Source organism: Dendrobates tinctorius, unplaced genomic scaffold, assembly GCF_039654945.1.
Source record: "Dendrobates tinctorius isolate UK_male_01 unplaced genomic scaffold, ASM3965494v1 ptg000158l, whole genome shotgun sequence".
In the NCBI taxonomy this organism is placed as follows: domain Eukaryota; kingdom Metazoa; phylum Chordata; class Amphibia; order Anura; family Dendrobatidae; genus Dendrobates; species Dendrobates tinctorius.
Genome location: NW_027361825.1, coordinates 31,338,847 through 31,363,909, shown reverse-complemented (window position 1 = coordinate 31,363,909; position 25,063 = coordinate 31,338,847). Strand labels below are relative to the sequence as shown.

Here is a 25,063-nt window from a genome sequence, read left to right as displayed (position 1 = left end):
GCCATTCCAGCCATATAAGCACTCGCATTCCTTGGGCTCTTTTGCGGTTGTTATGACAGGTGAGCCTTGTGCCCAATCAGTGCTGTCATCACTGTCTCTGTCTTTGTACAATCAAACATCAAGAGGAAGTGAGAGAGCAGACTTCCTCATGATGTTCGATTTGTCCATAGGCGGGGCCAGTGACGTCAGCACTGGTTGGGCGCTAGGCTGACGTTACATAACAACTGCACAAGAGACCCAGCTAGAATGGCACCGGCACAGGAAGTGAGTATAAGCTTTTTTATTTTATCAGGGCCAAGCATGGGGTATGAGAAGGGGATATTCAATTAGTGGACAACATCTTTAACTGTGAATTTGTAAGAAGAAGGCCCGGGCCGTGGGTACCTGCACTGCGTCGGGTCTGGAACGGTCGGGGCTGTCTCCTCTGTTGTACGGGGGAAAGCTTAGTGGACCGGACCTAGACTTGCTTCTGGGAGCAGGGGGTGTGGCTATGCACTAAGCTAAAAAGCCACAACGTGCGCGGAAGCAGTCAGATTTAGCGGGAAAAGACAATGTGCAGCAGAGAACAGTGAGTGCTCCAGCCATCGAGCACTGCAGTAGCGCTGGCCTATGCCTGAGCATCCTCACTAACACCCACAGAGACTGTGCACAGAGAGGGGCAGCATCCCCGCTGGCCGTCACAGAGCAAGGTGCAGAACGCTTCAGGCCCATGAATACCGCGCATGTGCTGCCTGAGAACGACCGGGTGTGTGACCGTTATCTGCACTCTGACCCTCCAGTCTATATTTGCCGAGCCACGTTAGGCTCAAGCCATGCTGCGACCCGTATCCTCTTCATCGCACCCGTATATGGACTAGGAGCGCAGCGGAAGATATCAGAGACTAACCGTTGCCGCCATCATTATCTGCAGGACCCCACCAGAACAACCCCACGTCAGCCGTTTTTGATGCCATCGCTTGTCTTGCAACCCCACAGGTTGAGAACCGACTGACTGGATAAGTTAATTCTACCCTATTGGTTTTATTGTATTCGATGTTCTTCCAACCAGTATACCCTTTACTTCTGAACTGCTTTTTTCCCCCATTTAACTGTTTACCTCCCTGCATGGAGTATCCCTGTGTTAAGTAAAATTGTTAACCGTTGCTCTGTCTCTTGTCCATCACTGCATCCCGCAACGTGTTCTCACTTGGCGTAGTTGGTAGGATGCAGTCCACAGGCACCCAGGAGACAGACCAAGCAGTTTCGCATGCCCCAACAGCCAGTATCTCATTGGGGACAATGTTGGGTAACCTCCCAAAATTTACAGGGAACAACACCCTACTATGGGACTGGACCGAATGGGTCACGGTTATGTTGAGGATGCACCCCATGACCCCCGCAATGGAGGCAGAAATTGCCATGATGGACGGAGAGGCGAGAAGCTCTGTCATGTTCTGGCCGCCCATGAGCTAGATACCTTCAACAAAGTGTTGCAAATTTTAAAGGAAATGCACGGAGACCCCACAAATGTTGAAGAATTGCACATGCGCTTGTTTAGCCGTGTCCAAAGGGAGGGGGAGTCCATGACACAATACATGAATACGCTGCAGGTGATCCACTCTGTGATTGCTAAATGAGACGGCATAGGTGTAGGATCCCCTGATATAGTTCTGCGGAGTCCTGTTAGTGGCAGGCGTTAGAGATGCGCTGCTTAAACAAGCTTTGCGAGCGCTTGCAGGTAAATCCAGGTATGTCATTTTTAGAAGTTGGGGCCAAATCACGCACATGTGAGCAAGAGCAGGAGCTGATTGTCACAAAGGGAAGAACCGGAGTGGGGAGGTGTCCGTTTCACCAGCCACAGAACCAAGTTGGGTGAGAGAGCTTCGGAAAGAGATCCAGGATATGCGAGAGGAATGGTCTGATTTGACGAAAAAACCTTCAGCACCCCTGAGCCCCTCTGGGGGCAGAACTGACCCCGAGCCTAGAAGAGCAGCCAACCTGTTACAACTGTGGAGGCACTGGCCATTTTGTTTGGGGATGTGCACAATGGGGAAGACCTCTCCACTGCTGTCCAATAAACTAGGATGCTCCGTGGCTGGGGAACACCGCCCGGAGCCTGAACAGTCAAGGAGGAGAGCAAGAAGTCCCACAAATTTAGTTTCCCTGAGTCCTCTCGTTTGGGCCAAAATGGATAATTGGGCCGTCCGCTGTTTAGTTGATACCAGTTCTCCAGTGACCAATATGCCGGAGACCTACTTCAGAAGTCATTTCCCCCACATAATGTGATCTGAATGTCGCCATGTGATCAAGTTGACAGCTGCAAATCAGTTGCTCATCCCGGTCGCAGGGGTGGTCTGGATGCAAATCCCTGTATGTGGCAAAAATGTGGGCCGGAAATGAGTCGTGTTGACCATTGGAGACCCTGGCATTGGCCCCGCTGTGACTTTAGGGATGAATGTGTTGAAAGAACTTGGAAACATCCTGGTAAACGAGACAGCCGTTCCTGAATCGGTGGAGCCCTCGCACCCCTCACAGGAAAGTGTTCCAGCAGTTGATCCAGGTGACCCCAGGCCCAAGAGACATTGAGTAAAGGAGAAACATTGAGTAAGGTGATCGTCCCGGCTTCCGCCAACCTTGTCATCCCACCAGGTCAAACTGTGCTCAATCTGCCTGTCCGAGCCTGTATCCCACTTGAAGGAGTCGAAGTCCAGATAGAGCCAGCTTTTGTGGAGCAGCGATGGGTGGCCTGCTTGGCTAAGTACCGATATAAGAGCTGAGAACACACATGCCGACACTTTATCCCGAGTAATGCACGAGCAACCTGGACCTAACCGAGGTGAAGAACTCGAAGCTGAGGAGATCCCTGAAATCCATAATTCCGCCAGGACGATGGTGGCTACACAGGGACAAATCGAGGAGACATCTAGAGGATCCACCCTGGGATTATACCATGACGACTGGGTACGACTTCAGCAGGAAGATAGGGAAGTCGCTTGGATCAGGCAATGGGTGGCTCTGAAACAACTTCTCAACCAAAGGGAGAGGGACGCCCTGTATCCGGGAACTCTGCAGATCCTTCATCAGTGGGAAAGGCTCTGACTGGAAGATGGTCTATTATATCGGAAAGACAAGTTGACCCGAGAACTGGGAGTCACCTGGTATATGGTGCTCCCCGAAACACTGCTTCACTAGGCAGCCACAGAGGCTCACAAAAGAGGGGCTCATTTTGGCCCAGAGAAGGCATTCTGGTGGCTGCAGTAGTTAGTCTATCATCCTTTGCTGAAAGCTGTGGTAGATGAGGCCTGTCACTAGTGCAGAAGCTGTGAGCTAGCTAAACCTCTCGAACAGAGGGCTCCTATGCAGACTATCATGACTTCTGCTCCCTTAGAGGTATTGATGATTGACTACTTGACTATAGACCCGGATCATCTGGGATATGTCTGGTGATGACCGAACACTTCACAAAATTTGCTGTGGTGACCCCAACACGAGATCAGACTGCTGAGTCGGTGGCGCAGGCCATTTGCAGAGACTTCATTCAAGTGTACGGCTGTCCGAAGAGAATTCATTCTGACCAGGGAGCCTGTTTTCAGGAACGAGTGATGGAAGAACTGTATCACCTGTATCAGATTGAGAAATCCTGGACGACGCCTTACCACCTCCAAGGAAATGGGGCCTGTGAATGTTTCATTCTTACATTTATTCAGATGCTGAGGAAGTTAGAGGAAAACAGGAAAGTTCGCTGGCCTGAGTTTGTGGATTAATTAGTTTGGGTGTGCAACAACCGAGTCCATCGTACAACTGGATACACCCCATACCCCCTGCTGTTTGGCCAACAGGAGTGAGCGATCACTGAGCTGGAAATGGAACCAGAAGGGGACTACCTGCGGACAGGGGTGTCCACCTGGGTTCATGAACATCGACACTGGTTGCAGAACTTATATCGTCTGATGCAGACCAAGTTCCGGGAGCTTTAACATTCTGAGATAACTCCCCTGCCTGTGAGGGGCAGCTCTTAAGGCTGGGGACCACGTGTTGGTCCGAGACAAACGTCCTCGAGGCAAGTTGGGGTATCAGTGGGAAAACACCCTGTACCGCGTGAAACGCCGGATCTGGACCGAAGGTCTTGTTTATGAGATTCAGCCTGAAGGGGAAGAAGGCACTTCCACTCAAGTAGTGCATTGTAACATGCTACGTCCTTGCTGGTCACGAGACCCCGACCAGCCAGAAAGAGCACAAGCTGCTCCTTAGCCACCCCCTCCTGCAGCATTTGACTATGACGAGGAAGAATTCTCTGACGCATTACCCATAGGCCCAGCAGAGGAACAGGAGCCTGAAGCTCCTGAAATGGCTGCTCCATTGAACCTGGGCACATCCCTGCCCTTGCCCATTCAACCTGACTCCACTACCCAACCTAACTCCGCTACTCAACCTGACCCCACTACTCAATCTGGCTTACGCCGCACCGAACGGACAACAGCTGGAGTACCACCCAACCGATAAGAACAAAACCAATTTATTTGGCAGCAAATTGATCAAGAGATGGAAGAGTTTCACCGTTTGCTACAGGAACTCTTGCCCGTGGAATGGCGAGCAAAAGGAGAGGGGGAATGAAAGAAGAAGGAGGATCAGGCCGTGGGTACCTGCTCTGCACTGGGTCCAGAACTGTTGGGGCTGTCTCCTCTGTTGTCCGGGGGAACGCTTACTGGACCAGACCTAGACTTGCATCTGGGAGCAGGGGGTGTGGCTAAGCTAAAAAAGTCACGAGTGCAGAAACGGTCAGGGGAATGAGGAAGCAAGTCAGGCTTAACAGCGCTGTGGAAGTACGGCTGGGACCTGTCAGAGACAAGGAAAGACATCCTTTTTTAGGTAATAATGATTCATCAGTGTAGCAGTGATTAGTGGTATGCACTAATCCACTTTATGTTTTGATTATACACATATATTACTCTGACCATATGAAATGGATTACTTGTATGGTTTTTTGATTTAGCAGGACTGGCACTATGCACTTTATCTTTTGCTGCTATTGTAAATATACCATTTTACAGTATATTAATTTTATAAGGTCATCTGTTAATAAAGGGTCTGTAACTGCATTTGCTACTTCTTTTAGTATTATCACTAGCCCCTGTTTTCAGCCCCCAGCCATTTTTATCCTGTTTGAGAATACTCCTTGTGATCATATGTTTTATTTATTTTTTAATATTGATAATAAAATATTTAGTTTTCAATTGAATTTTTGCCTATGCCTCTTTATCCCTGTTAATGATATGGGATGGTGAGTATTATACTTGTGAAGATGATGGCAGAAGCTGGAAAGATTTTGTCAATATCCTCATTGAAACGAGTACTGTATCAACATGGGCTGAAAGGACACTCTGCCAGGAAGAAGCCATTACTCCAAAAGAAACATAAAAAACGCAGATTAATATTTGCAAATGCAAACAGGAAAACAGACCGTAAATTTTGGAGACATGTCCTGTTGTCCGATGAAACTAAAATTTAACTTTTTGGGCAAAATGACCATCATTACTTTGTGTCACGATATGTAACTGTCACGCTCACGCGTTGGCTGAATGGCGTGAGCCGGGGGATTGTGGCCCCACTGTGCCACAAACCAGGCTACCCTGGAAGGGGCGTGACTACGACAGCTACCTCGGTCTTCACTGGAGCCTCTGATGGTGAGGTCAGGCTTGTGCGGCAGGTAGCTGTCGGGTGCCACTCCAGGGTGGTGTCTGGCTGTGGCTGCTGATCCCACTCGGGGACAAGTCACTTGGACAGGTGTGACTAACAGGCAGGCTGAGACACTGGGCAAGCAGGCACGGCTTGGTACACTGGCAGGCAGGCACGGCTTGGACACACTGGGCAAGCGGGCACGGCTTGGAGACACTGGGCAAGCGGGCACGGCTTGGAGACACTGGGCAAGCGGGCACGGCTTGGAGACACAGGGCAAGCGGGCACGACTTGGAGACACTGGGCAAGCGGGCACAGCTTAGAGACACTGGGCAAGCGGGCACGGCTTGGAGACACAGGACAGGCGGGCACGGCTTGGAGACACAGGACAGGCGGGCACGGCTTGAGACACAGAGCAGGTAGGTGATGGCTTGAGACACAGGGTAAGCAGGAGTGATATATGAGAGAACAGGTTTGGACCTGTTCACACAGGAGGTGCAGGTATGGATATAGGCAGGAAGGAGTGGAATATGAAGGAACAGGTTTGGACCTGTTCACACAGAAGGTGCAGGTAGGCGGAGCCGCAGGAGTGCGGAGTAGGCAGAGCCGCAGGAGTGCAGAGTAGGCTTGGCTCCAAGGGAGCTGGGCAGGCAGAGCGGCTAGGGAGCCGAGCAGGCAGAGCGGCTAGGGAGCTGGGCAGGCAGAGCGCCTAGGGAGCCGGGCAGGCAGAGCGGCTAGGGAGCCGGGCAGGCAGAGCGGCTAGGGAGCCGAGCGGGCAGAGCGGCTAGGGAGCTGGGCAGGCAGAGCGGCTAGGGAGCCGGGCAGGCAGAGTGGCTAGGGAGCCAGGCAGGCAGAGCGGCTAGGGAGCCGAGCGGGCAGAGCGGCTAGGGAGCCGAGCAGGCAGAGCGGCTAGGGAGCCGAGCAGGCAGAGTGGCTAGGGAGCCGTGCACAGATAGAGCTGCAAGGGTGCAGATTCACAGGAAGAGCTGCAAGGGTGCAGATGAACAGATAGAGCTGCAAGGGTGCAGATGAACAGACAGAGCTGCAAGGGTGCAGATTCACAGGCAGAGCTGCAAGGGTGCAGATTCACAGACAGAGCTGCAAGGGTGCAGATTCACAGACAGAGCTGCAAGGGTGCAGATTCACAGACAGAGCTGCAAGGGTGCAGATGAACACACAGAGCTGCAAGAGTGCAGATGAACAGACAGAGCTGCAAGGGTGCAGATTCACAGACAGAGCTGCAAGGGTGCAGCTGCACAGACAGGGAGGACACAAGGAAAGACACAGCAGGGAAGGAAGCCACAGACAAGGAGAAAGGGAGATTATGGTTGGTCAGAGTACAGACAGGGTACTGGAACCAAGACTCAAGGGCCAGGATATTCAGCCTCCTGGCAGGCAGACAAGGTACAAGGCAAGACAAGAAGTATTCCTCCAGAGAAGGCGGAAATACACAGAACAGGGCCTGGCTTCCTCAGCAGCAAGATACTAACTGAGATTAGACATTGCACAGGCAATGTTTCAGTGGGTGTGGTGAAACTAAATAGTCAAGGGCTCTAGGTGATTGGTCAGGGACAGATTAGGCAGGTGTACCCTGACTGCATAAGAACCAGAGAGTTCTGGCGCCGCCCCCCTATACACACAGTCAGGAAACATGGAGAGCAGAAGCACGGAGCACAGGACTGGCAACAGACAGATTTCACAGCATGGCTTGAAGCAGAAAGTAAGTTGGTGTGCGGGGGATGGGAGGCCATGCAGTGATGCCAGCAGGGTTGTTACAGTACCCCCCTTTACGGCCCCTCTTCCTCAAGCCTGCCAGAATGACCAGAAGAAGGAGTACGGGACCACACACAGTCCAGGTTGACACGACATCCTTCAGGTAGGGTGGAATATGTGTGCCATCAGGAATCCCAGAGTGACAAGCTTCTTGGTGCCTGATGGAGTCATCTTCCAACACAGAGGGTATAAGGACTTGGATTTCTTTCTCCTGGGTGGCAGAAAGCAGGGACCTGGAAGCCTCAGACTTGACCCCTACATCAGCTGGCAAGCTGGAAACAGAAGAGACCTTTACTGAGTCCAACTTCAGCCCGATATCCCAAGAAAATTGGACCTCCTCCTTAGGATCATGAGGAAGCATCTCTGCCCAGGTATCTTCACCAACTAGCCAAATGGAAGCTGGAGGCATACATACAGGGAGCCACTTCAGCCTGTTACCCTGAAAAAACTGGTCCTCCTCTTCCAGGTTAGAGCGTGAGAAAATCTCTGTCTCAGTATCTTCACTCACTGGCCACACGGGGGTTGAAGGCAAATACTTAGAACCCATCTTCAGCCCGTAATCCAGGGGAGGACAATCAAGAGACAGGGATGCTCCTGGGAGCAGACCACTGGTATAGTCGCTGGAGACGTGTGAGGAGACTGACACCGCCTTCCCCTTCTTCGGAGACATCATCACCCCTTGACTCGACAACTAGCAGACCAGATGAAGAAGGTGACCTTGCTGACCGACTCTGACGCAAGGGAACCAGACACCTCTTGTCACTTGATTGTTTCAAGCGCGGTGCCCTGCTAGGTTTCCAGACATAAATGGGTGCTAGAATCTCTGGATCAGAATGACCCACGGGTATACCAGTAAGCAAGTGGAAGATAAACTTCTTCATGTATAAAGCTCTAACCTGGAGCTGTAGTTGTCCTTGCAGGACTAGACTGTTCTCCAATAGGGCTCGGCCACCTCGAGACAACGCCCACCCCGGCTTCGGAAGCTGTATGACAGATACCACACACTGACTATGTAAGACTGGCGACTTAAACACACCAAAGCTCCCTGAAGGCAGAGAAACAGTCAAAGAGTTTAATGGAGAGGGAGTACTCTCGCCAGGGACAGCCTCTCCTACTGGCCCAGGGTTCGGGAGTACAGGCTTCACAGGGCAGAGGCCAGATTCCGGCTGCAACTTGGCCTGCTTCTTTTTAGACCTCTTGGATCTTGCATGGGAGGCCGCACTGGCAGACTGTGGAACAGGTGATGGCTGGACGGTCATAGGTAGTTGAGACGTTTCAGCCACAGGTTCCTCTTGTCTGGTCTGTCTCTGGAAGCTTGGAGGGGAAGATTTTTCAGGAGCAGCTGGATGAGGCATGTCGAACACTTTACGAAAGGCCACCAGGAAGGCCCCTATGTTCATGACGATAGGATCCCTTGCTTCCCAGAAGGGACAGATCCATGTTAAAGCATCACCAGCTAGGTAGGACATGATGTATCCCACCTTGACCCGGTCAGAGGGGAAACAAGCTGCATTCTGCAGGATGTAGCGCAGGCACTTCTTCAGGAACCCTTGGCACTCTTTAGGGTCCCCATAGAGCCTAGGCGGGTCTGCTGGGTCGTGCTCTTCATAGGCCAGGAGCTGATTGTAGAGAGCATTGGAGACGATGATTGGTTCAGAGGTGTCCACAATCGGAACCACGCAGGATGGAACAAATTCCTCTGGTTGCTCATACTGGCAGGGAGAGAGTTCATCATGCTCTGCGAGCGGAAGGACATGGGACTCAGCGGGGACCATGGCCTGTGCAAACTGTCACGCTCATGCCTTGGCTGAATGGGGTGAGCCGGGAGGTTGTGGCCCCACTGTGCCACAAACCAGGCTACCCTGGAAGGGGCATGACTACGACAGCTACCTCGGTCTTCACTGGAGCCTCTGATGGTGAGGTCAGGCTTGTGCGGCAGGTAGCTGTCGGGTGCCACTCCAGGGTGGTGTCTGGCTGTGGCTGCTGATCCCACTCGGGGACAAGTCACTTGGACAGGTGTGACTAACAGGCAGGCTGAGACACTGGGCAAGCAGGCATGGCTTGGTACACTGGCAGGCGAGCACGGCTTGGAGACACTGGGCAAGCGGGCACGGCCTGGAGACACTGGGCAAGCGGGCACGGCTTGGAGACACTGGGCAAGCGGGCACGGCTTGGAGACACTGGGCAAGCAGGCACGGCTTGGAGACACAGGACAGGCGGGCACGGCTTGGAGGCACAGGACAGGCGGGCACGACTTGGAGACACAGGACAGGTGGGCACGGCATGAGACACAGAGCAGGTAGGTGACGGCTTGAGAAACAGGGCAAGCAGGAGTGATATATGAGACCTGGACCTGTTCACACAGGAGGTGCAGGTATTGATATAGGCAGGAAGGAGTGGAATATGAAGGAACAGGTATGGACCTGTACACACAGGAGGTGCAGGTAAGCGGAGCCGCAGGAGTGCAGAGTAGGCAGAGCCGCAGGAGTGCGGAGTAGGCTGGGCTCCAAGGGAGCCGGGCAGGCAGAGCGGCTAGGGAGCCGAGCAGGCAGAGCAGCTAGGGAGCCGGGCAGGCAGAGCGCCTAGGGAGCCGGGCAGGCAGAGCGGCTAGGGAGCCGAGCAGGCAGAGCGGCTAGGGAACCGTGCACAGATAGAGCTGCAAGGGTGCAGATTCACAGGCAGAGCTGCAAGGGTGCAGATGAACAGATAGAGCTGCAAGGGTGCAGATGAACAGATAGAGCTGCAAGGGTGCAGATGAACAGACAGAGCTGCAAGGGTGCAGATGAACAGAGTTGCAAGGGTGCAGCTGCACAGACAGGGAGGACACAAGGAAAGACACAGCAGGGAAGGAAGCCACGGACAAGGAGAAAGGGAGATTAAGGTAGGACAGAGTACAGACAGGGTACTGGAACCAAGACTCAAGGACCAGGATATTCAGCCTCCTGGCAGGCAGACAATGATTCAGTGGGTGTGGCGAAACTAAATAGTCAAGGGCTCTAGGTGATTGGTCAGGGACAGATTAGGCAGGTGCACCCTGACTGCATAAGAACCAGAGAGTTCTGGCGCCGCCCCCCTATACACACAGTCAGGAAACATGGAGAGCAGAAGCACGGAGCACAGGACTGGCAACAGACAGATTTCACAGCATGGCTTGAAGCAGAAAGTAAGTTGGTGTGCGGGGGATGGGAGGCCATGCAGTGATGCCAGCAGGGTTGTTACAGTAACGACTAGTGATGAGCGAGCACTAAAATGCTCGGGTGCTAGTTGCTCGGGTTGAGCAAATTGGAATACTTGGGTACTCAGACAGAACAACGAGCCCAATGTAAGTCTATGGGAGACACGAGTATTTTTACCGCGATCCCCCGGGGGTCTTTTTAAGGTCTGAAAACGTCTGAAAATGATGGAAACACTGCTCAAATGACGTGGGAACATCATGGCAACTGCCCCTGGAAGCATTCCTGAGTCCTAGGTCACAGCTGTAAACAATGTTGTCAGAGTTTCACGCCATTTTTACAGGCGCACCAAAAACATACAAAAACGAAAGCAAAATGGATTTTGCTGGGAAATATGTTAAGGAACATCTTTTCCAGGTTAATGACTTGTATATAAGGCAAAATAATCAACCCAAAACAAAAATGTTTCTCCACTATGTTCACACGCAGCCTTTTTGATGCGTTTTTCAACTTTAGCATTGCTTTCAACCAATACAAATGCATTCACTTGGAAATGTAATTGTAACATTTAGCAACCCTAGCTGGCCATGTGGTGTGACACATAAGCAGACACATCTTGTTTCATTTATGAAGAAGGGACTCTGAAAGTCACAGAGCCTATTTTTCAAGGGCCATCAGGCGGCATTAATATTCTTAAAGGGCCATTATTAAACAGTAGGTCTCCTATGCTGTTATTGCCTATGCAACCTTTCACGAGAGGTACAGGAGGGCTTCCTGAAAAAATGTTGCATTGAATGCAAGGCCTGGCCTGCCCCAAAGTTGCATGCACCCCAATAAGCTTTTCAAGCCACGTACTGGATGGCCAAAGGAAAATCCACTTCTCATTATTCATATTGTACTCCCATACTGTTTTCTTATGCATTGACTGCAAGGCCTGCCCTTCTACGAAGTCATATGCACCCCAATAAGCCTTTGAACACAGGTACTGGATGGGCACAGGAAAATCCACTTCACATTATTCATTTTGTACTCCCATTCTGTTTTCTTATGCATTGACTGCAAGGCCTGCCCTTCTACAAAGTCATATGCACCCCAATAAGCCTTTGAACACAGGTACTGGATTGGCACAGGAAAACCCACTTCACATTCTAAAGTTTGTCCTGCCATACTGTTTCCTTATGCATTGAATGCAAGGGCCGCCTTGACCCAAATTTGCACACACCCCAAATCTCCCTTGGAATAAACAAGGAGGAGGGCCTCATAAAAGAAATGTCCCATTACAAAGGAGCAGGTCTCCTAGACTTGTAATGCCCATACACTAAGTATATGGGCTGACAAACATTTTCCCCTGTGGGGTACACCTCAACGTTTTCCATAACAAGTATTTTACGCCCAGCATAACCACCCACCCTTGTTAAGAATTCGACACTGACTATAGCAGCACGGAACACGTTAACTCTGATGATCTAGTGGTGGTGAATGATGAGACATGGAGAAAGGCCTAATTAAAAAATATGCCCAATTTAAAGGAGCGGGTCTCCTAGACGTGTATTGCCCATACACTTGGGCTGGCAAACATTTTCCCCTGTGGGGTACACCTCAACCTTTTTCATAACAATTATTTTATGGCCAGCATAACCACCCACTCTTGTTAAGAACTCGACACTGGCTGTAGCAGCCCAGAACACGTTAACCCTGATGATCTAGTGGCGGTGGATGATGAGATGTGGAGGAAGGGCTCATTAAAAAATAGGCCCAATTGAAAGAAGTGGCTCTCCTAGACTTGTAATGCCCATATAGTGTATGGGCTGACAAACATTTCCCCTTAGGGGGGGTACATATTTTTTTTAAATTTGGTGACGGGCATCATAACACCCTTGCCAAAACTAGAGTGGCTGGAGCATGACGGAATACATTCACCCTGGTGTTCGAATGGTGGTGGATGGTGAGGATGAGCAGAAGGAGGAGGAGGACACTAAATAGCCAAAATCAGGAAGTGTACAACCATGCAAGGGTGTGAAGAGGTGCATAGGAATACACCTCCCAAAAAGACACTAGATTGGAGGTTATGTTTCGCTGTCATAATTTGGTGGTGTCGAGAAGTCTGGCCCAATCCAGCCCTTGTTCATTTTTATAAGAGTCAGCCTGTCTGCATTTTCCGTTGACAGGCGAATGCGCTTATCTGTGATAATTCCACCAGCGACACTAAAAACCCACTCTGACAAAATGCTAGTGGCAGGGCAGGCCAGGGCCTCCAAGGTGTAGAGAGCCAGTTCATGCCACATGTCCAGCTTGGATACCCAGTGTCATGATCCAGTGTTGGATCTAGCAGTATTAAAAGCACAAAGTGAACTTTTTTTACTTTGGTTAAGTTCAAAGGTGTTTTGACTGTCCCCGGTGGTGGTTGTGGTATTGCACTTTGGGTTTTTGTGCACTTAATTAGGTATCAGGTGTGACATCCTATAAAGGTGTGCTAGAGGTGTGCAATCACTGCCTGTGATATTGTGAGAGTGTGTTCACTCTGTTTTTGGAGAGCCTGGATGAAGGATGGAGCTGGTGAGGAGTCCTGCGCAGCTTAGCCAGGGGGGATGTGTTTCAGCTATGGTGTCTGGACGAAGGGCTGGCATGGCGTGGTGGAGTCGCAGTGATGGTGTCAGCGGGAAGTGTCTGCATGGGCTGGTGGAGTGGCGACTATGGAGAGTGGCACTCACCATGTGGGACTTGGCCACTGAGCTGGACTCAAGCATGCTCGACTTCGTGTCAGCAGCTGAACTCTTCCTTGGGACTCTGGTACTAAGCAGCTGCAACTGGTTTTGGACTCTGCTCCAAGGCTGCACTAGGGTGAAGGATCCTGTTATGGTGATGGATCCGGGTGGAGGAGAAGACGCACGCAGGTGGTGGGCTCTGTTGCTAGGAGCGCACGCAACAGAGCAAAGCTGAGTGGTGTTTCCCCTGTATTGTCTCTTTCCTCATGTGTGTTATTAGTGCAGTGGTGGGATTAGTTTCCGCACCGACCTATTCCCTAGTGAGGGTTTAGGTTCAGGGCGAGCTAGGGCGTTGAGGTACGCGTGCGGCGCCCGGTGCGAAACCGGCATAGGGAACGTTAGGAGTGCAGGGACACTGGCTCAGGGGAGCTCAGGAGGTCTCCAATTCCCTTTTCCCTATCGCAGGGCCCACCATTGTTAAAGTTACCCAGGTTCCCCCTTTATTATTTAAATGCGCCTTACTGGAGGCGGTGTTTCCAGATATTGTATGTATAGCGTGTAATACCTAAATTCGCCAGGTGGAGGCGGCGTATCCACCTGCACGTTTTTATTATTTAAATGCGCCCCACTGGAGGCGGTGTATCCATGGTCACGTGTGTTATGGGTTCGCCTTGCGGTAACATCTGTGTCCTGACACACGTGATCATGACATTATCACCAGCCCTTACTTTTTTTTTCTGGTGAGCTTTGGCCATGTGGAGACCTGTGGTAATTGCTGCCGGGCCTCACTGAGGTGCAGTGGGGAGCGGCAAGGTGTGTTTAAGCCGCTGCAGCAGCAGTTATCAGGGTCTGGGGCCTCGGCTCAGATATCCAGAGAAACAAAAAAAGACATCAACAAACTGGAGCAAGTTCAGAAAAGAGCGACCAGAATGGTGACCGGTCTGCAAACCCTGTCTTATGAGGAAAGGTTGCAGGATTTGGGAATGTTTAGTTTGCAAAAGAGAAGACTGAGAGGAGACTTAATAGCTGTCTACAAATATCTAAAGGGCTGTCACATTGTAGAAGGATCAACTTTATTCTCATTTGCACAAGGAAAGACTAGAAGCAATGGGATGAAACTGAATGGGAGGAGACACAGATTAGATATTAGAAAAAACTTTTTGACACTTAGAGTGATCAATGAGTGGAACAGGCTGCCACGAGAAGTGGTGAGTTCTCCTTCAATGGAAGTATTCAAACAGAGGCTGGACAGACATCTGACTGGGATGATTTAGCGAATCCTGCTTTGAGCAGGGGGTTGGACCAGATGGCCCAGGAGGTCCCTTCCAACTCTACGATTCTATGATTCTATGATTCTATGAAAAATGGCGGCTGCGGTCTGGCAAAAGCCCCTAGAGTCACTGCTGGGGAGCGGGACTTGCTCTTACAGGGGACGCACCCAGGCAGGTGGGAGGAATGGTGCCCCAGGGAGCTGCCTGGTATTCCCCGAGGTGAAGGGGTACGTCCCTGTAGGGAGTAGATTGGTGTATAGTCCGCGGGGCTCATGCCAAATCTTCGATGCCGCCCCTCCTGGTCGTGTGGAGGCGACCAGCGAGTATATATATATATTTTCCTCCATATTCCTGCGGCTATGGTACTAAAACCCCCTAGAGTCGCTGCTGGGGAGCAGGACTGGTTCATGCAGGCGGGCGCACCCAGGCAGGTGCGAGGAATGGTGCCCCACGGAGCTGCCTGGTATTCCCCGAGGTGAAGGGGTACGCCCCTGTGGTGAGCTGACTGGTGTGATAGTCCGCGGGGTTTTACGCCAAATCTTCATACCATCGAAGAAGCCGCCCTCCTGGTCGTGTGGAGGTGACCAGCGAGAGTATATTTCCTCCATTTCCCGGTCCCCTTCTCCTCCTGGTGTGTGCAGCAGGTGTGCTGCGGGGGAGTAGGGACAAATCTCTGCCCTCGCCATTGACCAACCCTAGGAGGCGCAGTCCTCATGGTGAAGGGGTTGGAGGGTGGTGTCCCTTGGGGAATAGTGGGGGTGTGAGTGTGGTGACACAGGGGGACGCCTCTGTTGTCAAGTCCAGAGTGAGTTCACCAAGTTATGACAAATGTATGTGTGCAATAAACGTTCTGGTCCGGACCTGTGTGTGAACGAGCATGTATGGGTGCCACCAAAAAACATCTTGTGGAAATGTGTTATGGAGTCTGATCAGCTCTGAGCAAACCTACACATACATTAACTCGTTCCCCAGGTCGGCGCTGTGGAGATGAGTGGTGCCTCCAAAAGGAACATATATTGCCAATATCAGCGGTGTTTGTCATAAACCTGAAGTGTCAGGTAATGGTGGGGTGAACTCAGGATCTGGGCGTCCCCGCTGTAGGTGTTTCCCTAATGAGGGGTGGTCTTGAGGGTCCAGAGGCCCCTCATTAAGGAGGGGGTACTGTCATGATCCAGTGTTGGATCTGGCAGTATTAAAAGCACAAAGTGAACTTTTTTTACTTTGGTTAAGTTCAAAGGTGTTTTGACTGTCCCCGGTGGTGGTTGTGTTATTGCACTTTGGGTTTTTGTGCACTTAATTAGGTATCAGGTGTGACATCCTATAAAGGTGTGCTAGAGGTGTGCAATCACTGCCTGTGATATTGTGAGAGTGTGTTCACTCTGTTTTTGGAGAGCCTGGATGAAGGATGGAGCTGGTGAGGAGTCCTGCGCAGCTTAGCCAGGGGGGATGTGTTTCAGCTATGGTGTCTGGACGAAGGGCTGGCATGGCGTGGTGGAGTCGCAGTGATGGTGTCAGCGGGAAGTGTCTGCATGGGCTGGTGGAGTGGCGACTATGGAGAGTGGCACTCACCATGTGGGACTTGGCCGCTGAGCTGGACTCAAGCATGCTCGACTTCGTGTCAGCAGCTGAACTCTTCCTTGGGACTCTGGTACTAAGCAGCTGCAACTGGTTTTGGACTCTGCTCCAAGGCTGCACTAGGGTGAAGGATCCTGTTATGGTGATGGATCTGGGTGGAGGAGAAGACGCACGCAGGTGGTGGGCTCTGTTGCTAGGAGCGCACGCAACAGAGCAAAGCTCAGTGGTGTTTCCCCTGTATTGTCTCTTTCCTCATGTGTGTTATTAGTGCAGTGGTGGGATTAGTTTCCGCACCGACCTATTCCCTAGTGAGGGTTTAGGTTCAGGGCGAGCTAGGGCGTTGAGGTACGCGTGCGGCGCCCGGTGCGAAACCGGCATAGGGAACGTTAGGAGTGCAGGGACACTGGCTCAGGGGAGCTCAGGAGGTCTCCAATTCCCTTTTCCCTATCGCAGGGCCCACCATTGTTAAAGTTACCCAGGTTCCCCCCTTTATTATTTAAATGCGCCTTACTGGAGGCGGTGTTTCCAGATATTGTTTGTATAGCGTGTAATACCTAAATTCGCCAGGTGGAGGCGGCGTATCCACCTGCACGTTTTTATTATTTAAATGCGCCCCACTGGAGGCGGTGTATCCAGGGTCACGTGTGTTATGGGTTCGCCTTGCGGTATCATCTGCGTCCCGACACACGTGACCATGACACCCAGTAGTTAAAAGGCACAGAGGAATCATGGAGGACGATGGTACGGTCAGCAAGGTACTCCTTTAGAATCTTAGAAAACATTTCATTCCTTGTGACATTACCCTGCGCCTCAGGGCCAGGGCGATGGGAGGGTCTGAGATAAGTGTCCCAGAACTTTGCCAGTGTTCCCATGCCTCTGCTGGATTGCAGTTGTGTCTCTATCGCCTGTTCTCCTTGGTTGTCCAATGAACTGTATGCCGCCAGCATTTTGAGAAGGAAATTTTTTTAACAATTCTGCAACAATGGCCATCTGGTACTGCACCATTTTAGCACACCTGTCTGCCTCTGGAACAAGAGATTGAAAGTTCTCCTTGTAGCATGGGTCTAAAAGTGTCACTACCCAGTCATGACTGTTACCCAATATTTTTACAATACGAGGGTCACGGGAAAGGCAGCGCAACATAAAGTCAGCCATGCGTGCCAGACTGATAACAGGCAAGCCTTCCGTGTCCTCACCAACAGGATGACTGACCAAAGTGTCCTCCTCCTCCTCCTCCTCTTCCTCCCTGTCCTCAGGCCATCCACGCTGAACAGACGGTGTGGCAGTTGTGCTTGTAGTACCGTCTATAGTGCATGAAAGTAGCTCCTGTTCTTCCTCCTCCTCCTCTTCCTCATTGTCAACCAATCCACGTTGGGATGACATGAGGCTGGGCTGTGTGTAATCACCCTGTATGGTTCCTTGCTCCATGTCCTCATGCTCTGCCTGCAATGCATCATCTTTCATTGTGAGCAGAGAGATTTTCAGAATGCAGAGAATTGAGATGGTTACGCTAATTATGGCGTCATCGCTGCTCACCATCTTGGTGGAGTCCTCAAAGTTTTGGAGGATGTTACATATGTCTGACATCTATGACCACTCCTGAGGTCTTATGTGTGGAGTCAAACCTGAATAACGACGGCCTTGTTGATGCTGGTATTAAACAGTTGCCCTCTTCTGCTCACAAATCCTTTCCAACATATGAAGTGTAGAGTTCCAATACGTGGGGACATCACACACCAGTCGGTGAGCCAGAATCTGCAATCGCTGCTGAAGCATGGCAAGGGAGGCTGAAGCTGTAGCTGACTTTCTAAAATGGGCACACAGGCGGTGTACTTTCAAAAGCAGATCCGGCAGCTCCGGGTAGTTTTTTAGACATCGTTGAACAACGAGTTTAAGCACATGGGCCAGGCATGGAGGTTCAGCAATGTCAGCCACACATCTGCCTGCTCTTTCAGAGCTGTCAACAACTCTTCAGCATTGTGCGGTTTGTCACCTAAGCAAATTAGCTTCAGCACGGCCTATTGCTGCTTGGCTTTGGCAGTGCTACCAGCTTGTGACTTATGTGCTCATTTTGGAGATGGAGGCTGAAGAGAAGGAGGAGGTACAGGTGCTGTAGACTGTGGGGGCAAACCTGATTGACGTAGGGCCCGCAATCCTTGGCGTCGGGAGGACGTGTTCCATCCCAAGCTCTGACTGGGTCCCGGCTTCCACTATGTTAACCCAGTGTGCCATCAGCAAGATGTACTATCCCTGGCCACAAGTACTTGTCCATGTGTCCGTGGTTTGGTGTACTTTCCCAGTAACTGCATTGTTGAGGGCACGGGTAATGTTGTGGGACACGTGCTTGTGTAGTACCAGGATGGCATAGCAGGAGAAATAGTGGCGGCTGGGGACCAAGTACCCTGTACCCAAGTACCCCGCCATCAAGTTGCAGAAAGCTTCCATCTCCACGAGCCTATAAGGCAACATTTCGAGCCCAAGCAGACAAGAAATGTGTGAATTTATTACTGTGGCCTGTAAATCAGCACAGTGAGACGGCCAGGTAAGGCATATACTGAATGGAGTCCTGGAAGAATGTTCTCCATCATCTACTTGGGATTTTGCTGGACCCCTCACCTGGAGGACGCAGCATCAAGCGGGCATCGCCAGCTCTTGAGAACTGTGAGTAAAGCTTTGGAAACTACATCTACTGTGTGGCCTGAGTCCTTTCTGTCTTTTCTGCCACGCACTGTACTCCAATATCTACAACCACCACCATTTACCTTTTAATCTATAACCACACTGCCCTGGGGACCAGCTCCACCTGTGGGGAGCTGAACCAACTCTGCTGCATCACCACCATCCCCAGCGGTCAGAACTACAGCGTCGGCTAACACCTTTATCGCTGAGTATCACAGGTGGCATCACGAACTTATCTCTACACATAGACTTTATTCCTCATCAGTTCTTGTTTTACATGGACACTCAGGGCCATGGACCGGGTCACTGCTGCCGTGAAACATACCTTTAAGACACCGGCCCGGTACTGAGTAACCCACAGCCCTGAGGGGGTGTTCCACTTGCAAAAGCCAAAAGCCTGACAAACAAGATGGAAGAACTAGAAGCAGAAATATCTACAGGTAACTATGACATAGTGGAAACAACCAAGACATGGTTATATGAAAGCTATGACTGGGCAGTTAACTTACAGGGTTACAGTCTGTTTAGAAATGATTGGGAAAATCAGAGAGGAAGAGGGGTTTGCAAAGAGAATGAGGATGTCGAGTCCATATGGGTCAAAATACATGGAGGGAAAAATAAAATTCTTATTGGGGTCTGTTACAAACCCACAAATATAACAGAAATCATGGAAAGTCTACTACTAAGGCAGATGAAGCTACAACCCATAATGAGGTTCTTGTTTTGGGGGACTTTAACTACCCGGATATTAACTGGGATAGAGACCTGCGAAACCCATTAAGGCAACAGGTTTCTGCTAATAACCAAGAAAAGTTATCTTTCACAATTGGTGCAGAATCCAACCAGAGGAGCAGCACTTTTATACCTAATACTATCTAATAGACCTGACAGAATAACAGATCTGCAGGTCATCGCACATCTAGGAAATAGCGACCACAATATTGTACAGTTTCGCTTGTCTTTCGCTAGGGGGATTTGTCAGGGAGTCACAAAAAGACTGAACATTAGGAAGGCAAAGTTTGACCACGTTAGAGATGCCCTTAATCTGGTTGACTGGGGCAATGTCCTCAGAAAAAAGGGATTGGAGGGGTTCCAGCTTTGATTAATTGGGCCAGTGGGGATTGGGTGCCCGACACTCTGGAGGTCATAGGTGTGTCTCATGCAACACCTCTTATCAGCACTGATCTTTTCCCTTCCTCTCCCACATTTACAAATGCTTGCATGACAAAACACAGTGTGTCAGAGCGCAGGAGAATTCCTTTAAAATTATAACCAGATGGTACATCACACCAAAACAAAGTAGTCATTGGCGGACAGGCGCCTCTACTAAATGTTGGAGATGTGGAGACGCTGATGGCACATATTTACACATGTGGTGGTCCTGTCCACCTCTTCTACAATTCTGGCACATTGTTGAAAAGTTTATTCAAAGTGTATTAAACAGAACTCTCAAATTGACACCCGAAATAGTAATTTTAAATTTCCCGATCTGGCATAGACATAAGCACATTTCTGTATTAGTGCAACACATACTGACAGCACTGAAATAACTAATTCCTACTTATTGGAAGACAACGAAAGTTCACTATACCTACCAATTATATGGAAAAGTTGATATGCTATTCCACGTAGCTAAACTTGTAGCTTTAGTAAACTGCTCCCAATCAGCATTTGAAGAAATTTGGCGTCCATTGATCCGTTTTAGATCTATTTACAAATTCCAGCAGGACTAATGTAGCACTTCTAATTCAGTACAGCACTGATACAACCCGTGCCCAGTCACCACCCCCCTCCCCTTCTTATCACACCCTCTCCTCCTATCCGCTTTTCTTTACTTTATCTTCACCTTGCCTTCCCTCTTATATTTAATACCATCTCTTTTTACCCGGCATCTTAATACAGTTATAGCGAAGGATGTTGGCTAATGTAGCAATTAGAAGGCTCTATACCTTTTTATGGAACTGTTACTTGATGAGTCTCTAGATTAAGGTATTATTTAATCTGTCACTGACTACTCCTCAATGTAATACGTGCCTATCCAATGCTAATTATCTACTGCCTGTTAAATGATAATTGCAATTTTTATACCAATTAATGCTACAAATGTATTTAATGCTGTACTTTCATTAAAAAAAAACATTGAAAAGAAAAGAAAGAACATCCAAAACAAACAAGTAAGAGGGGCAATTAACAGCAAAAAGAAAGCATTTCAACAACTAAAGGAGGATGGCACCGTGGAAGCTCTAAAAAACTATAGGGAGAAAAATACTTTAGCTAAAAAACTAATTAAAGCTGCCATAAAGGAAACAGAGAAGCACATTGCTAAGGAGATTAAAATTAATCCCAAACTGTTCTTCAACTATATCAATAGTAAAAGAATCATAAGTGAAAGTGTAGGCCCCTTAAAAAACTGTAAGGAAAGAATGGTTGTAGATGATGAGGAAAAAGCTAATATATTAACCCCTTTACCCCCAAGGGTGGTTTGCACGTTCATGACCAGTCAATTTTTACAATTCTGACCACTGTCCCTTTATGAGGTAATAACTCTGGAACACTTCCATGGATCCAGGTGATTCTGACATTGTTTTCTCGTGACATATTGTACTTCATGTTAGTGGTAAAATTTCATCCATATAACTTACGATTATTTGTGAAAAAAATGGAAATTTGGCGAAAATTTTGAAAATGTCGCAATTTTCCAACTTTGAATTTTTATGCCCTTCAATCACAGAGATACGGCACACAAAAACTTAATAAGTAACATTTTCCACACGTTTACTTTACATCAGCACAATTTTGGAACTAAAATTTTTTTTTGTTAGGAAGTTATACGGGTTAAAAGTTGACCAGCGATTTCTCATTTTTACAACACCATTTTTTTTAAGGGATCACATCTCATTTGAAGTCACTTTGAGGGGTCTATATGATAGAAAACACCCAAAAGTGACACCATTCTAAAAACTGTACCCCTCAAGGTGCTCAAAACCACATTCAAGAAGTTTATTAACCCTTCAGGTGCTTCACAGGAAATTTTTGATTGTTTAAAAAAATGAACATCTAACTTTTTTCACAAAAAAATTACTTCAGGTCCAATGTTTTTTTATTTTACCAAGGGTAACAGGAGGAATTGGACTGCAAATGTTATTGTGTAATTTTTCCTGAGTATGCTGATACCTGATATGTGGTGAGAACCACTGTTTCAGCGCATGGCAGAGCTCAAAAGGGAAATGTCAGAGACACCGCACTGAACTCGCTCACTGAGCCAGTGCGCGTGTCCTGAGTAAAGCGAACTGTGCTCAAAGATACCTGTGGAGCGGGCAGCAGCCGAATAGATGCGTACTTCAGAGCTGCAGGGCCTGAAGCACGTGACTGCTGGGGGCGTGGCCTAAACTCCACAGAGCTAGGAGCTGCAAGACAATTCCTAGCAGAGTAACTGCGAGACAAAGTTACCAAGGGGCATAGACAGGGAGAATAGTCAGGACGTAGCCAATGAGTCATACACAGAGATAGCTGCAAGATACCAAAGGGGGCGAGCAGAGAGTAGTCAGGTCACAGGCAATGAGTCATACACAGATAATAACGCAGTACAAAATCAACAGGCAAACTCACAACGGGAAACAGAATCGGGTCAGAACCATATAAACAAGCTATAGCAACAAACAGGCACACGGGGGTCAGCACACTAGGCCGAAGGCAAAAGTATAACTGGCAGGGATTGAAGCTACCCAGAGGTTTATGAAGCTCTCCCAGAACCAGAAAGAGGCCACAATCATTAACCCCAAGTGTGCAGGTCAAAACCTGCACAGAGCTCCAGACATTAACCCCCGGTGTGCAGCTCAAAAACCTGCACTGGGATCATGACAGTACCCCCCTCTCAACGGGGGGCCTCTGAACCCCCAGGCTTCCCCGGGTACTTGGCATGGAACGCCTGAACCAGGCGATCTGCATGTACCGAGCGAGCAGGGACCCATGAGCGCTCTTCTGGTCCATATCCCTTCCAGTGGACCAGGTACTGCAAAGAGCGGCGCACCCGCCGAGAGTCCACAATATGTCCAACATAATACTCCAATTGACCCTCCACCAGCACTGGAGGAACAACAGTCTCAGAGTTCTCTTTGACAGATCCTGCTGGTTTCAACAGAGACTTATGGAACACATTAGATATTTTTAAGGAGGCGGGGAGACGCAACCTATATGCCACAGGGTTGACTATCTCCATAATCTCGTACGGACCAATGAACTTTGGTCCCAACTTAACTGATGGTACCTTTAAGCTGATGTTACGCGTGGAGAGCCAAACCTTCTCTCCCACCTGAAACATGTCTCCCGAGGCTCTCTTTTTGTCCGCAAAATATTTGTATCTCCCCTGGGCCCGAGAGATATTACGCCGGACTTCAGCCCAGAGGTTTTTTAACCGCTGAATGGACCCCTCTGCTCCTGGACAACCGGAATCCACCCGAGAAAACTCCCCAAAATGCGGATTAAAGCCGTAGTTAATCAGGAATGGGGACATGTTGGTGGACTGACTCACCCGGTTGTTAAAAGCGAATTCAGCCAACGGTAACGCATCACACCAATCCTCCTGTCTGGCGGAGGTCAGACACCTGAGAATTTGTTCCAGGGATTGATTGGTGCATTCTGTCTGACCATTGCTCTCTGGGTGATATGCTGACGAGAAGGAGAGTGAGATGCCCAATTTCATACAGAACGCCCTCCAAAATTTGGCCACAAACTGCACACCTCTGTCAGACACAACATTCAAGGGTACACAATGCAATCGGACTACATGCTGCACAAACAACCTTGACAATGTTTCTGCTGAAGGTAATGCTGCCAAGGGAATGAAATGGGCCTGTTTAGAAAACCTGTCCACCACCACCCAGATCACGGTATTGCCCCTGGAAGGTGGAAGACCGGTAATAAAATCCATGGAAAGATGAGTCCATGGCCTATCAGGAACCGGTAAAGGTATGAGTTCCCCAGCCGGTCGGTTATGCAAGCTTTTGGAACGGGCACACATGCCACAAGCAGAAACAAATTCCTTGACATCGGACCTTAATGAAGGCCACCAAAAACCCCTGGTTACTGCCTCTCTAGTGGCCGTGATACCTGGATGAGCACTCAGCCTAGAATCATGAAACTCCTGCAGAAGTCTAGGCCGCAATGAATCAGGAACAAACAGTTTATCGCTTGGCCTGGTTGCCGGAGCTAGGGCCTGAGCCCTTAGGATTTCTTGTTCCAACTCAGTTGAGACCCCCGCCACTACCACCCCTGGGGGAAGAATGGAGGACGGCGGCTCAGGGGGAGACACTGGATCAAAACTTCTGGACAGGGCATCCGCTTTAACATTTTTGGATCCCGGTCGAAAAGTAATTGAGAACTGAAATCGTGAAAAGAAAAGTGACCAACGGGCCTGTCTAGGAGTAAGCCTCTTAGCAGATTCAAGGTATGTCAAATTTTTGTGATCCGTGACAACCGTGATAGGGTGAGCCGCCCCTTCCAAAAAGTGCCTCCATTCCTCAAATGCCAGCTTGACCGCAAGAAGTTCCCTATTGCCTACATCATAGTTTTTCTCAGCTGAAGAGAACTTCTTGGAGAAGAAGGCACAGGGTTTGAGATTGGTAAGGGTGGCCGGACCCTGGGACAGCACAGCCTCCACCCCCACTTCAGAAGCATCCACCTCCACAATGAATGGTTTGGACGGGTCAGGTTGCACCAACACCGGGGCAGACATAAAACATTTCTTAATAGCTGAGAAGGATTCCTTAGCGAGTACAGACCAATTTTTTACATCAGCTCCCTTCTGGGTAAGATCCGTGAGTGGTTTAACCACTTGTGAGAAACCTTTAATGAATCTCCGGTAATAGTTCGCAAATCCTAAGAAGCGCTGGAGCCCCTTGAGATCTCGAGGCTGAACCCAGTCAGCGATCGCCAGCACCTTCTTAGGATCCATACGAAACCCCTCACAGGACACAATCAACCCCAAAAAAGACAGCTCCTGTACAAAAAACGAACATTTTTCCAATTTGGCGAACAATTGGTTCTCCCTGAGTCTCTGGAGAACTGTCTTTAGATGTTGCAAGTGAGATTGACTGTCCGGGGAATACACCAAAATATCATCCAAATAAATAATAACAAAATGGCCTATCAGATCAGAAAACACAACATTGATGAAGTTTTGGAAAATAGCGGGTGCATTAGTTAACCCAAATGGCATTACCAGGTTCTCGAA

At 49.5% G+C, this 25,063-nt stretch overlaps 1 protein-coding gene across 1 annotated transcript in view; it reads right to left on the bottom strand.

Moving 5' to 3' along the window:
* LOC141052043 (cytochrome P450 2G1-like) overlaps positions 1-25,063 on the bottom strand; it is a 177,083-nt gene that overhangs the window by 131,652 nt on the left and 20,368 nt on the right. The window lies entirely within an intron of this gene.